General features: G+C 41.8%; 1 protein-coding gene across 2 annotated transcripts in view; it reads right to left on the bottom strand.

Annotated features, from left to right (window-relative positions):
- Positions 1-14,593, bottom strand: part of nrip1b (nuclear receptor interacting protein 1b) — a 52,458-nt gene extending 37,865 nt beyond the window's left edge. For both annotated transcript variants that reach the window (XM_015049045.1, XM_015049046.1), the window contains exon 1: positions 14,205-14,593. The gene's annotated coding sequence lies outside the window, so the exon portion shown is untranslated. The remainder of the gene's footprint in view (positions 1-14,204) is intronic.
- Positions 14,594-15,743: the final 1,150 nt, after the last annotated feature.

Below are 15,743 nucleotides of genomic sequence, written 5' to 3'. Positions count from 1 at the left end.
AGTCGTCGTATAAAAACAGTGAGATCTCTTCTGTTGTTTTTCTGTTAAAGCACAGTTTTTCCATCTGCTCCAGATGGTTATTTTCCCATCAGGCTTTCATACTGACCCATGCCTACTCAGCAAATGTTTTACAAGTTTGTTACATTAATCTCATTAAAAGGAGACATTCCTTAAACATTAGAGTGCCGCATGCTAGCGCCTCCCGGTCAAACAGATGCCACCGTCTCCGTGTGTTCTCGTGGTTCCTGCTTAGCGTTAGCCGCAGTTTGACATGTTTAAAAAGCAGACGAGGGTTGACCTGCCTCTAAACTCTCACCATCTCCGTGCTAAGCCCGCTGCGTGCTAACGGTGACCCGGTGCACTCAGATATGTCGGTGCCTCAGAGACAGCCATGAAGTCCTCTGCTCCACTTTCCCATGTTGCCATGTAAGCGCTGAAACTGCTTTATTTTCCATTTTGTGTTTAAAGCAACTAATCTGGACAGAGGAAGAACAAAGCAACTATTGGATGGAGGAGAATGAAAGTCCTACTTTTTCTTTTTTTTTGTATTCTGCGGGGGTTGGCGGTGATAGTTCCAGTTAAGGGGGCGGATGTAGGTCAAGCCCTGCCTCTTCGTAAGTACCAAGGTCAATGCTGAATGGAAGGGAAGGAGGCTTAGACACAAAGAGGCCCTGGATAAAGCACATTTGTCTGGCTCCTGTGCCAATGTTCGACTTGTAAACACGGTTATACAAGCACCTAACTCCTCTATGATAACCTTTGGTGTGATCTCAGTGCAACAAAACAGAATCACACGTATTACACGAGCTTCTTGAAGCTTCCACCGTTAGCAGCTGAAAAGGACATGCGGGTTAGTAATGTGTCAAGCATCTTATTGGTCGTAGGGCAGTTACACAAGAGGAGCACCTCTGGCTGGTCGAGTCTGAAAATAATCAACCAGTTTATACTGGCTACTGGTTGCTTTTACTGTATCTGTAAGGCTCACAGTTTAACTGAGCAGACAGAAACTGGTTTTTGATCTCACAACCTGCTACCACACACAGAGGAGAGGTCTAAAGCCCGTTCTGTAGTGGGTCAACAAACCCGAACATCCAGCCGGCCAAAACAAGAAAGGAGCAGGGTGAAAAAATAGTCTGAATTCTTTGAGGTTGTTTAAAACAGGGGTCCCTAAACTTTTCCATGCCATGGGACCTGAAAAAGCTCTAACTACTGCCTGGAGACCCTCTTTGCAAAATAGCAATACTACAAAATATACAAAGAGCAAACTTTTAGAATGTTATCACTTTTATACAAAATTGTTAAAGCATGTTGCCTCAAACCTTCTGGTTTTAGTTGACCATGCTATGCTAGCTTAAGGAGGAAAGTAGTTTGGTAAATCTGACTGGCAGCCAGTCAGAAAGCATGTCAAATAGCATTTCAATTAAATTATTTTAACATATATTTTATAATAAGGACTGACATGTAGATTAGCTTTTATGATAAATAAAAAAATATCAATATTTTCTGACTAAAATGTATTGGATATTTTTTTATTTTTATCTTTTCTTTTTTTCTCTCATCTTCCTTCAGGTTTTCAGAGGACCGCTGAGAAACACTGGTTTAACAGGTGTTTGTCACTCAATTTTAACTACATGACTTCTGCATGTTATTATTCCAAATTTACAAACTAAAACATTTATTCTATTCACAACAGCAGAAGAAAAACAGCGATGTTATTTGTAATGGAGTGCACCAATATATCCGCCCTGATTTCCTTAATTTTGGGAGATCAGCAATTGGCCGATATTGACCAATATTATTCACCGATTTTATCCACCTCCACAAAGACAAGCAGATCATGTCTGCATCTGCGTAGTTAATAACAGTTACCTCACTGTTGCCAACTACTTTTAGGACAACAAAATTCATAACTCAAAAATCTGATTGGCACTTGACTACGTGATATAAATTAGGTGATACAATGATGTGAGAATTTGGGCCAATACCGATATCCAGTATTTTCTAATATTATTGTAATATTACCGGAATTTGATTAGCCTTTCGAAACCTTGAATAAAAAAAAAATCACTGCTGATTCTCTCGTTCAGTTAAAATCCCCTCAATCCTGCAATACAACACTGTCACATGACCAAACAAATATCACAACTCATTTTTATCGGGCCGATAATGAATTGTTGAAAATGACTGATATCAGCTGATACCAATATTAGCGCCGATAAACTGTGCATCCCTAATGCACATGGAAAGACAGTCAAATGATTGAGCTTAGAGGAATATTTGCAGGAATCAGATAAACAACAGCTAGATGCTGGCTCCCCAACACGTCTACCTGTCATCAAGTAGACTTGCTTTCTGTGATCATTTTGCAAATGATTCTTTATCCTGCTTTAAGTAAAGTTGGGATGCTTGTAGCAAGGCGATAACCAAATAAACCTGAGACTTCAAAAATGGGTGGTTTTGTTCAGAATTTGTTTACAGAGTAATAATACGCTGCACATTGCCCAACTTTAGACTTTAATTAGGCCAAAAAAAAAAAAAACAGCAGAATTAAACACTGATTTGATTTTCATAGCATAAAGAAACAAGATATTCTGAAAAGGTCACAGACACTGTTTGGAAGAACTGCTATGTGGGTGACCCCTGTCGGAGTAGTTGTATAAAGTTAGCTTGGGTCTTGATACACCCAGGCATATGGTAAACATATCCATGAGGCAGAGATGTGAACATAGTAGCATAAAAATACTCTGGGGCAGAGACAGCAGGGAGCTCTAAAGAGAGACAACGAGCCAGTGAGGTTGAAACAGCAGGGCAGCTGCAGAGTGTCTAAGTGAGGGAAGGCAACTGCAATAACAGGAATCCATGCGGCCAGCTCACTCTGCACATGAATCATTGTGCACAAGAAATGACCTTTCCCTGACATATGCTGGTTTAAGTGATTGAGAACCGAGAGGATGACTAAACCTGCTCAGTTCGTCACCGCAGTCGAAGCAGGACACATGATAGCGGTCGGGCCGTGGTGGAGCTTAGACAGTCGGGATGCGTCTGGCGCGACCTCAACCCCGTTTGACCGTGGAGTGATTACCAACTGAATGACAGCCCCTACAGCTACACATAGCCCTGTGGCGAGCGTCCTCCCCCCCAACCCCCGCCGCCCCTCCCTTCATCCTCATAAACATGCAAGGTCAGGAGAGAGGATAGCGGGTGAGGCTGGGTGAACGGTGTCACATGATTGGATCTCCTTCTGGAGAGTTACTTAAAAAGCCTCAGCAATCAGGTCAAGGTCAGGCCTTAATGCCAAAGGAAAAGAGAGAAGTCTGTAAATGCGTGCATGTGGAAGAGTGCACAAATAGAGAGGAGCTGGAAGAGGTGGAGTGTGTAAGGCAGGAGGGAGGGGGTCCACTTGCTTCACACGTTCAGCAGTCCTGGGTCCTTGATAACTTGAAAACAAGTTATGATTCTATTAGCCATATTAATCTTCCCGCTTAGTAGACACTTTTATTCAAAGTCACTTACGCAATTATCACTCTTCCACATCTCTTTTCATTTCTGCAGCTGGATATTTACTGAAGGAATCCAGGTTAATTGCCTTTGCTCAAGGGCAGAGGGTGAGCAGAGCATGAGCCAGCAATCTTCTGGTCACCAGTCCATTTTCCCTAAGTGATAGGTCACACGGCTGCCTCCAGTCATCAGCCCATTGCGCTCCATCTCTTCTCAAATGGCTCCTCTCTGCAACCGGGAGCCTTCTAACACAACTCTGAGAAAGCTTTAGTTCTCAACCACAGTCTCTTTGTTTACTTCCCACAGTGAGAACTGTGGTGCATAACACCACCTCACTAATGGATTTACAAGTAGGCTGGAGCTTCAATAAGAAGGACAGCATGTTTGAGAAACTCACAAGAGCACTTGAAGGGAGACTGAGGTTATGCCAGATGACCTCGGTCCTTCCTCTGTGGCAAAGGAGTGCATTTATGTGTTTCCATTTAGACACACTGCAAACGGTCAACCATGTTTTACCGAAGAAAGTGCAATCAGCCATTTAGGTGTGCATTGACAATATGCTATGGATCGATAAGGCAATCTGTAATTTGAGAATCATTACAGGGAGATCTTTTGCCTCTCTAATGGAACATCTTGTTTGATGATTGACAAATCTCCACTTGGAACAACTCAAGTAGTGAGGCATTTCAAAGGGAAAAGCAGTGGCATGCTCCTCAATGAAGCGTTCCGACAGGCCGTCCGAAGCATTGACTTGTCACTTCCATTCGCACAGGTACTCCTGTTGCCCGGCAACCATTCAGCTCATCACTAGTAGCCAAAAAGTTACACAATACCAGATGAAGCAAACAGAGTTTCTAGAATGAAGATGTAGCATAAGTGTTGGTAACGAATGAACACGTTGCCACATAAATGTGAAGGTTTAAGGTTAGTTAAGGGTTCTGGGTCCCCTTTGGCATTTTGCCCTAACCTACTTCCACACCTGTAAACAAACCATTTTGTAATTCATCAGCCAGCTACATAAACCAGCTTGAACTGTGTATTGTTTTCTGAACATTTTATATTACAACTGTTTGCAGTGATCCTATCTGGGCCAGTCGACTTAAGAAACATATAAAAGCATGACCTCTCAACAAACCAAAATGACACCCCGCTCTTAGATAACATTTAGTAGAGTAACATATCCACATTTCAACAAGCACGCTTTGAGTAGACCAAAATGCTCTCTGCATGGTCGGGTTGAATTGCCGAAATCAGCTCCTATTTTTGCAGTTGCGTGACGAAAATTGCATCATTTTGTTCTCAGCTTCAAGTTGCAACTATTCAACTTCTAGAGGTCAGTTTTTCACCCTGAGAGCAGGATGGATAGTTTTGAGGAACAATTATCTGAGGCCATGAGGAAGTACCTTGTGTTGGACCAAGGCACTAATCTCTCCCTGTCCGGTTCTGGTCCAATGGAGCGGACAGACGCTGATGACTCCTGTCCTTTTTTTCACCCGACAACATAGAAAATAAAATGAAATCATTATTTCCTCCACCACAAGAACTTGTGAACTACATGATCATGCGTCGACAGTTCGACTTTAGCCCAATAATGCAGGGCCCTGAATTAAATTACAAAAGAATGTGTGAAATTTCCATTTTAGGTGGGTAGAAAATCCTGAAATTGCTGTTGGTTCCAAACATCCTGTGGTGGACTGCTCCTCTTACGTATCCAGGTATGAAATGATCAAAGAAGGGGTGAAATGACCAGACCCCGTTCCTTGGAAATCACCTAACACCTTCACTCTCATTTTAGCTGAATTGAGCTAATCTTCACTTTATTCACAGTAAAAAGAAATTCCAGAACCAGAGCCCTCAATCTCATACTGTAATATACATGCCCTCTACTTCTCTTCCACCTCCTTCTCTCTCTCTGCTGTCGTCCTGTGCAATATATCCATCATTCATTCATAAATTCTGAAAACTCCTCTTTAGTTAATTGCCTGGGAAAATTTAATTTAAAAAGAAAGCTTTTAAAAAAGAAAGATATAATTAAGTTGCAAGGATTTCTCTGCCTGCTCCTTGTCCGGGAGGGGTGGACCGAGGGGACATGTGCTGCGAGCCGTGCTGCTCTGCACCGCTCCGCTCCGTGTCAGGGAAGTCATACACCCATGTTTAAAGCAGAACGTTACGTAAAGCCTCCCCCTCTCTCCACAGGCTTACTGCACCAGACGCTGTGTCCTTGCCTGGGCTGCTCAAGGTTCCCAAAAGGACAGGCTGCTAAGAAGTTGGGAAGGACAGGGCCCTGTGATAGCCTGCGAAAAGAGAGGGTGGAGGGGTTGGGTGGAGAGCTGCTGCCTGTGACAGCCTTGGACTTTGAATTCAGCGCCAGACAGGCTCATGCATCAATCCCTCAACTTACAAAGACAAACCACTAACCTTGACGAGGCCAGGGACTCTTCAAGAATGAGTGGCATTTTCACTTAGCCACAGCTTCTCGTTGGCACTCCAGCCACATAACCTGGTTAAAATAAGATCCAGCTGGATAACGGTCGACCTCACCCTCTGAGCTCGGTGACCCTCTGTTCTGGCCTTCAGCCCTTAGGCCGCTTAGGTACACGGCAAGAACTTTTGCAATAATGCGCTTGGATGCAGCAGAAATAGTTTTTTGTAGAGAATGTAGCGTAGCCTCTTCTAACAGATGAACAGCTACAACAAAGCCCAGCGCAGATTTAATCACATACTTGCATCCCTAGACAGCCACAACAAAAGCTGAAAACACTCATTCCTCTGTGAGAAGCAGACATTTTCTATTACATGCACATCCAGGCTTGGCAGGTCTCCTATCTGCAAGCGTCTGTCCTCTCTTCCCGATACAGCCGCCCACTCTTTCGCGGCAGTGACACTGGCCTGCTTGTGGCAAAAAGAAAAGAAAAAAGAAAAAGGGACCATTCCCTTCTCTGACTGCAGTATCCTGACTGGGCTTTCACCATGATGGTAGCGAAACCTTCCTACTGCACCTCTACAGCCCTCAGGGCAGCAGCTCTGCTACAGGAGCAAGGGAAGCAGAGAGAGAGAGACAGAAAGAGACAAGAGGGAGTCAGCTCCAGTCCACTCCACTAGTGTGACCACTGTGGCCTGGCCAGGAGAAGTCAGGTCCTCTCACGTCACCCAGGAGGTTCGCCGTTTTGGTCTGCATCTCAACGATTGTCACCAAATGTAGGACAGGAGGGAGGTAAATGGGTTTTGGAGCTGAGCTTATAACTCTCGGTACATGCTAGCTGCAGCAGCAATCCCTCATTGATCAGTAAACTTTGGGTTGCTCAGCTGCTCGACTTGAAAGGCGGCAGGGCTGTAACGATTCATCAAATGATTTGAGTACCTCAATTATTAAAATTCCTCAAGGCAAATTATGTGCCTCGAAGCTTTGTTAAATTATGCTTTACTACGTAGGGCCATGAGTTCCGTCCCGATGACTGCTTGTGTTGCGCAACGCCCTCATTTCCGCCAATGAGTTGTTGAGAAATACTAAGTACTATTGGCATAGCATAGGGTGACCAAACATGCTGTATGTGTTTCTGAGCGTGACGAAGGTGCCAAAGATCCCGTCGCTCATGTAATCACAAAAGCTACTAATGTTCTGTGCAAAGTGACAGTTCATCTATGAAATTGATGGGAGTGAACTGTGGAGACTAAAACATTTAGTCTACATATTATTTTTATTATTAAATAGACTAATTTCAGATTTTGTTGATTTAAATAATGAGCTGCTTTTATTATGGGTTAGTTTTCTAAGCTACAGAAAAGTAAATGATAAGGATGCACGAATATGCAAATCTGTGCTGATATTGATAACCAGTATTAATGCTGCTGTTATGGTAGTATTTACCAATATTTTATTCAATTACTCAATTGTCAGAATAATCGATAGATTACTCGAACAGCCCTAAAAGGCAGTTGTACCTTAAATATTTGACCAGCAATATCTCCCTCGCTAGTCCTCCTTCCCTTTAGTGGGTGATTTCGGCAGGGTCTAAATAATTCACAGCAATTGCAATCAGCAGCGATCAATCGGTGGGGATAATTGAAGGGCCTGTCATTGCGCCAAGGCCAAGGTGAAAAACGAAGGCAGAGGAGTGGCAAGCTGGAGGTGACGCTTGACGAAGGGCTAGGAGGAAGAGGGAGGAGTGTCACTCTGATGAGCCCGGGTTAGTGCAGGTTTCAGGGGCCACAGAGGAGGAGTTCATCTTTCATCCACACATCTCGTCATTCCGCCCCTTTATCTGGGAGCAACGGCTGCAGAGCGGCATTTAGCAGCTCCTGCCTTGTCATCAAAATGACTTCCATTGACTCTGGTTGCCTTCTGTTTCAGGCAGATATACCTGCAGGAATCGGAGCGATGGTCTGAATGAGACAACGCTGTTACAACTGAGAACCCTTACTTACAGCTCATCGTACGAACAGCTCACAACACAAAGACACTAAAAGTGACCACGCTGCGACCTCATAGTAGAGAACGGCATAATCCTCAGGAGGTTGTTTTTTTTGTCAACTTATTTATAACCAGGTAAAATAATATTATATAGTTTTAAAAGGTTTTCTCTGAAGAGCTAGCAGAGACGCTCTATGACCAGAGTAGGTTGAGTTTCAGCCTGACAGGACTTGACTGGTCCTGCGGCTGGTCGGAAAGCGACCCAGTTGTAAACTGAAAGAATGTAAACAAAGCGTAAAAGTGGGGAACTTTAAGTGGAAGTCTTAAATGAAGGATTATACCACTAAGAAAGCAACGGACCAGTGTTTTCCTCCTTCCTGTTAAAGTAAGCACTTAAAGGCCAGACCACCTGTGTCGACCCTTTACCTTCACATGCTATAAAAGCCATTACGATATGAGAAGCAGTTCGCAAAAATTTGTGGCGGGAACCGATTAAAACAATTGCAGTGCAAGTAATTTATTAATCGCAATTTTAATCAAAAACTATATCGACAAAATGGTAAACATTTTCAATTCAAAACCCCTTTTTGCTGCTAAATTACTGAATAAAGACATTAACGATATAAAAGATTAATTGTTTTTAATCTGTTATTTAGGTGATTCAGTCATCAGATTGGGGCAAAGTGCTATTATACTCGATGAGTTTTCAAGTGTTTCAGGAACCGATGGTCATTCACAGAACTTATTTCAAAATGTGGACTGTACGCTGACATTAGCGTTGGGGACGTCTGTGCTGCTGCAACATACTTAGCATTGAGATGCTATTTTAGACTTGAATAGACCTGGTGACAGGCCAACTCCTATTAGCTCAACTTGTACACAATAGTCTTTTCCAGCGTCCCATCAGATAAACTTTTTTGAGCAAAAATGAATCTCCAGGAGGCGAGCAACAGCGGTTTTGTCATCCTTCTCTGTTGTTTGCACATCTCACTTGTGCGTCAGATGTGGCTGCTAATATTTTTCTTTATGCTGCCGTTCAAAAGTAACCATTCAACTCAGCAACATTATAGAACCAAAGCTGTGACAAAGAGTCCATGCAGAGTCGGCTTGTGTTATCTTTCAGATATCACACATTTGAAGTCATTCACTGTGAACATTTAAGGTCCAGATATTAGCCATATCAGGAAGCATCGAGGTTTTAAAAGGTTCCAAAATTTCCTCCTGCTGCCACTCCGACAGCTCCGAGGAAGTGCAGGAGTGATGGGGAATGTTCTTTTCTGTCCCTCCCCCACTTGTTGCTCGTCACTGCTGTTGAGCTGGCTCCAAAACTAATTTAGAGCCAGGCATCCTCATTTAGAGGATGCCGTTTCAAATCTACAAATTGCAAACTAAAAGCTGCAGGTCTGATTCGCAGATGGCTGCAGGCTAAAGGAGCAGCTACTCTGATGATCAACCAGCTAATATCAGCTCATTATACTCCAAGTCTTTAAAAAGCACAGCAGAAAGTGATCTAAAATTTTGCTGGCGATAAACATTAATGAAACCATAACAACAAATATGCCTTTTCGTAATTGTTGCTGTCGTTTTACCGAAGGAAAAAAAAAAAAAAACAGATACTGTGATACATGTTTGCTTTAAATCTTAACCACCGTTTTCGTACCACGAGACTAACAGGACTTTAAGTCTGATAGATAACTGAGGATAGATATTGCATTTCCAGAGGAAAAAAGCATGGATTCAAATTAACAGTAAAAACATCAGATCATCATCAACTTTTGTCTCGTTAATCCGAGAGAAATGCTTCAATCCCAATAAGAAATTTACAGCCTAATTGCTGTAAACACCATCTCCGCCCAATAACGGCGCTCTGCACCAACTATTGTTGGGGAGTGTTTACTGAATAAACAATAAAACCATTTGGCTGAATGGACACTCCACGTGGATATTATTGAGCCCAGACAATTAGAGAAATGAGGCGGCGGCCTAAAGGTCTGTGGTTTGAATCCCCAGTGGGCTGACAAAAGTGCTGGCCCATAAGGAGATGAGAAACGTACTGCTGCTCCTCAACAGTCAAAGTGCCCTTGAACAATGTTCAGTGGCCAACAACACGAGTGCTGGGCATCTCCCAGGTCTATAATAAATCAAGAACTCTGCAGTAAACGCACAACACTTGCTCTGGTGGAATATACATTAATCCTATCTCCTCTCTTGCTTCCAGAGGATCACAGTCGTCAAAAAGCAGGAGACCACCTGCTTACAGGAGACTGATTGTTCAATATCTGTTGCTGAAATCAGCCACACCGGAACACGCCGAAACCCTTAAGAAGACAGAGTAGCAAAACGGCATGAGATTCTGTGTTTTCATCACACCTGTGTGACCACGAAGACGTCAAAACACCCGACGTTCCCACGACGGCAGCAGCAACAGCAATTCTAGTTTTATTTGATGGCAGATAAGATTTTTCTGTGATGAAAAGCAGTCGGTACACAAGGAAGACAAGTGCAGAGTCCAGTCTTGTGACTGTTCAGCGGCCTTCACATCATTTGCATCGGGTCATTTGAATGTTCTCTGCTGTCGGTTGCAGGTTATTTACTACACGTCACTCACCACAGCAGATGGTTCAGGCAAATCAAGTTCGTCTGACACGCGGGTTTACACTGAGCTACAACACACGGGCCAGGAAAAAAAAAAGAAAGAAAAAAAAAAGGTCGTTTTGTCGAGCAGCTTTTGCATTCAGGCTGTGTGTGTGGAGGTTTTAGTAATCTAAGGCAGCAGAGGACGAGCCAAGCTACCTTGAACATCTTGTGTGAGTTCAGGTCAAATAATTAAGCAGCTTAAATGTTCGACAAAAGAAAGGCTAAAAAGGCAGACCTCCAGGCGCAGACAGGACTTAAAAAGTTGCACTCTTTTTTTATATCACTTCAAATTGTTGTGTTTTTTTTTTTTTTTTTTTGAGCTGCAACTTACTTCTGAAAGAACTTTTTCATTCAACCTGATGTTACGACACAAATTATCCAGTAAGCAAGGTAATTTAGCCTTTTAGAGTCTGAATTGGAGTTGTACTTTGCCCTCTTGCTTGCAGCTCTGAGAAAACTTCCGGCCCTGACCTCTGCCTCTGCACTCATCCAAAGTCCACTGAAGTAACAAAAACGCCTACGAAGAGTCCGTTCCAAAAGTCTCACAGCTGGTCAATGACCAAAACAGAAACAACATAAAAAAACAACTTAAAATCAATCAAAAATATATCTGACCTGATGGTACAAAGGAATAGATTACGCCGGAGAACCGGCTGTTGATTATTCTCATGAACTACGAGGGGAACAGACAAAGGTTTCCGACAAGAAGACATGGCAGGGGGGAGTTTAGGTAGCAAGAACAAACTAAATCAGCATTAATGAAGATCATTAGCAAAGCCATGTTTCCAGACCATGATGGACCAAAGGAAGGAATGTCATCTCAGCTGTGTTGGGAGATCTGTTGTAGCAACAAGTCTATGCAACATTTTGTAACAACCTCTACCACAGTGTTTACTCTCTGGTACCACTGTTTGAGCTTCTGGCTCCGGTTCCCTCCCCCGCCGCTCCAGCAAAGTGAGGCAAACGTGTAAAAAATAAAAAATAAAAACTTTGAAAAAAAAAAGGTAATTGGGGAAAGCAAAAAAAAAAAACACAGCTGGTAAAAGTACTCTGTGACTTACAGAATACAGTTTTGTGCCAGTTTGGTGAATTACATTCCAACGGTGTAGACTCCAGTCATAACTACAGGCTATTGTGTGGGTTTTATGAAAGCACCGTCCCACACTGAGCCCTGATGATGTTTGTTTTTCAGTTAAGGTGTCTGTATTATGTGGACGTCAGAGAAGCACTGAAATATCAGAATCTCACTGGGTTACTGGCATGTCAGAAACTCAAAAGTAATGTATTATTTCCTGAATAGTGAATGAATCATTCATGAGAACATTTAGGTGGGCAAAGATGACTCAAACTGATCTATTTTCAGATCAGTTTGAGTGGATTTCACAGGGAACAGAAGAAAAGAGCTTTTCAAAAGGAAGCCGTCTCTTCTATGACATGACTCTTTATTCAGGCTGCGAGACAGCAAGAGAGAGCAAGACTTTCAACATACAACAGGAAGGCCAAAAAGAGTACGGCTAAAGTACTCTGTGTACTCTGTGTGTCATAACTAACAGAGAATTTAGAAATATCAGAGTTAGGGATCGCTCTATAAAACACACAGAAAGCTATTTATGTAACGCTGACTGTACAACAAACTAACATAAATCCTATCGCCATTTTCTAAGCAATTCATGTCAAGTAGTAATCTGTAATGAGCTGATATATAGACAGTACCTGTTAAAATGTTTATGAACAACCTGTCAAGTACATACTGCTTAAATTATTACATAACTTAGGTAATTTGATTCACCATTTCCAACACATGCTGTTCTCATTCTTACACCTGTTTTTAAAGTTAAAACCTTCTATTTAAGAGATTTTATTGATAGATAATGTTCAGAAAGGGACATTTGCAGTTTTCGTTTATATTCGTCAAGGCTGGCTGTAGTTATAAGCACACTTAGCGGCTGCTTGGGGACTGTGGCTGGGCTGGGCCCCTGAAGAGAATCTGATTTCACCCTGGACAGATTCCCAAACCCACACTACAGGGTTTAATAGCTTTGTTAACAGTTTTAAAGGTAATTTAGTCATTTCTGTTTCTTGTTTCTGAACTAGATAAAGAATATCTGTCAAAAACTCTTAATAAACGCATCATAAGAAATAACTATGTTTTGGGGATATTATTTTCAAGATATTATTTTCTTTATGCAAATATGTGATGCACTCACTGCTATTCTGAAATCTCCTGGTTGACAGAAGGAATGTGGTTATGTTTGAATTTATCTTCTATATTTTTAGATAATTTGTTTATGTAATGCAATGTAACACATTTCTTCTAAATTAAATAATGACTTTCTGGTCAAGCCTCACAGTCTGGTGCAAGTTAGTTGTCCAGTCTAACTGCTTTTCACTTCTGTTGAAATTTGGAGCGGCAGAAAGACAAATGACTCAAAATTGTAAAAAAAACAAAACAAACAAAAAAAAGTAATCAAACTCAAATTCTTTGAATTCATAAATTATCTAAACATCTACAAATAAATAGATTTATTTCTGTCTTCTGAACTAAAAACAGCTTTATAGAATTTCAATATAGAAAAATGAACAGCAAAAATATTTTTAAAAAACATACATTCTGTCATGTGATCAATTACGGTCACTGTTGTTGTATGAATTGCAGAATCCAACAATGGCCATGCATGGACCACATTAAAAAAATCCCCAGAACAAAGTTTGTTAAGGTCCTTATTTTACCTGTATACTGTTCAGAGATGCAGAACTCAATCAGGGATTGGAATCAGACAATTCCTCTTTTATTTGGCTCTAGACCATGCTCAGCAGGTCCAGTGCTGAAAATGTCAAATAATTTAATTCTTATTCATTAAATGCACTAAAATTAAGAATTACTACCATTTAGAGTCAATAGAGAAATTAACTTTTTATTTCTGCCTTATTTTAAAATGAATAAGGATTGGGGGCATCTGCTTCGATGCACAAATGGGAAAGAGGAAGCCTACATTGGACTTGCCAGATCAATCCTATAAAATCGTAAATTGGTATCAACCTGAAAAGCGTTTGCACTTATACTAATATTTTTGATAATGCCTCTTTTTATTCGGTTTATTATATCTCCAGGAATAGTAAACACTCTAATTATCAAGAAATTGCACGTAACAAATTAAAAGAACCGGAATAGCCGACTCTTTCGTGTGAGACGAGCCAAATTATCCGGATCTCAAAAATGAGCCGGAATTCCCATCAGTGTAAGCTCAAACACACTTAGCGGGAGGCTTATAGGATATCCGCGGTCAAAATTAGTAATGGCAACTGTGTCTTCGACAACATGTACTTACACAGCCCTTCATAAACGTTTGCTTAATGGTCTGGTTTTAGGCGGAGAGGACCGGGTAGCGTAAGGCTGTTAGCTAAAGGGCTGGCAGCCTCACACAGCCACTTCTTTATGCAGCCTTGTCAGCGCTACTGTGTATGTCCATATGTGCCCCTGCCCACTTCAACGACACAAAAACAGCCAACCCCATCCTTAGCAAGAGATAATTTCAACTGTCATAATCCTCCACATACTGTCGACCGAGTGTTTCCCCACCTAAACCAGCTTTTACAACGACAATTCCCACATATTTGGCAGTGCGTTCATGTGCGGCACGTAGATTCATTCCCCTACCTGCTCGTCCACCCAACAGTCAGCCGGAGAGGCGCATCGTTATTATTCGACAGGAGGGGAGGCAAATCCAATGAAAGCGGCCGCGACACTTTTGGCAGCAGGCAGAAATGGCGAGGAGGGCTTGACAAAAAGAAGAAAAAAAAGAAAGAGGAAAAAAAAGGAAGGTAAAAATTTTGCTCCTGACAAAAAAAAAAAAAAAAAAAGCGAAACCAATTCAAACTGCGACTGTGCGCGAGCTGCGGTGTGGAACGTGCAGTCTGTGGGAATTGTTTATTCTCGGAGTCCCCTGGCTGTGGAGAAGTGAGCGGAGACTGCCACACTCCTCCTCCTCCTCCTCCTCCTCTGACTGCCCCCGACACCACCCTTAAAGGAACAAGCCTTCGCTCTGCCGCTGCCCACACACTTCCACTGCCACAGGGAACAAGAATGGAGCGAACACTTTTCATCTTGTGCCCATTTCCACAGCTTACGGCTACACTGACCGCTCGGTAAAAAAAACCACGAAGCCGTACGTAGTGTTATGTGGAGGAATGGTGTTTCGGTGCCACGCAGATATATATATATGCCTGCTGAGCATCATTTCCTCATACTGCCTTCAGCAGAACAAGCTTAAAGTTTAACGGAGTTGTTTTTACAGTGTTGACAGTAACTAAACGCTGCATTTGTTTGGCTGTAGTCAGATACACTGTCTATGTACTGCTTATGTCTTAAGCTCCAATTCACAAGAAATAGCACAGCAAAAAAGAGGCGGTTGGAATTCATACCCAATTTAACACAAATATAGGGCCAGAGCAATGAAATTCATACTAATGCAATCCGGCCATATGGATTAGAGACAGTCTGTTAGATATAGTCCATCATAATTCAATTATTAAATCATTATTTTTACCCATATTGGCCATCTCTATGTTGACTCCTTTTAGTAGTTGATTTTGCAGCAATCCTAAGCAAATAATGTGGCGACAGTGGAAATGAATTACTTCTGACCAGGAAGAAACTTATTTTAAAGTCCACTGAACTACAGCCTAAATGAGGATAGTTCACCTGTTTGTCAACTCTCCAGGATAAACAGAAAAATAACTTTGTGAGAGATTTATTACATCCAAACAATTCTTGAAAAAAAAAAAAACAATTATTGAAGGTTTAATGTTTCAAATGTAGCACATGTTTCAAACAATTTGAAGCTTTTTCCTTTTTTAGGTACGTTCCAGTCTGCGTGCAACTTCATACAGTGGTGGTTATGTAGCAATTTGTAGTCTCCTAATCTCAGAGAACTGCCCTAAAAAAAATACAAAAAAGTTCTACAAGTGGCTACAAATCAGTTTGCCCCCATTTCTTACCCACACGTTGCCTTTTTAACCCTTTAAACTGCCATAGCTTGGTATGAATAACTTCCATATTTGTTATTCCATCACTCTGCCAGTTTTCCTATGACTTGCTCTGAAGGATCATCAGCAGTTCAGATACAGTTGAGTCACACCTTCCAATGGATTTTACCTGTGCAATATAACTAATATTATATATTATGCAGCTTCTGTG

This window comes from Poecilia latipinna, unplaced genomic scaffold, assembly GCF_001443285.1.
Source record: "Poecilia latipinna isolate Pla-1442-1.1 unplaced genomic scaffold, P_latipinna-1.0 Scaffold922, whole genome shotgun sequence".
In the NCBI taxonomy this organism is placed as follows: Eukaryota; Metazoa; Chordata; class Actinopteri; order Cyprinodontiformes; family Poeciliidae; genus Poecilia; species Poecilia latipinna.
The sequence above is the reverse complement of the archived record's forward strand: the minus strand, read 5'-3'. Positions and strand labels throughout refer to the sequence as shown.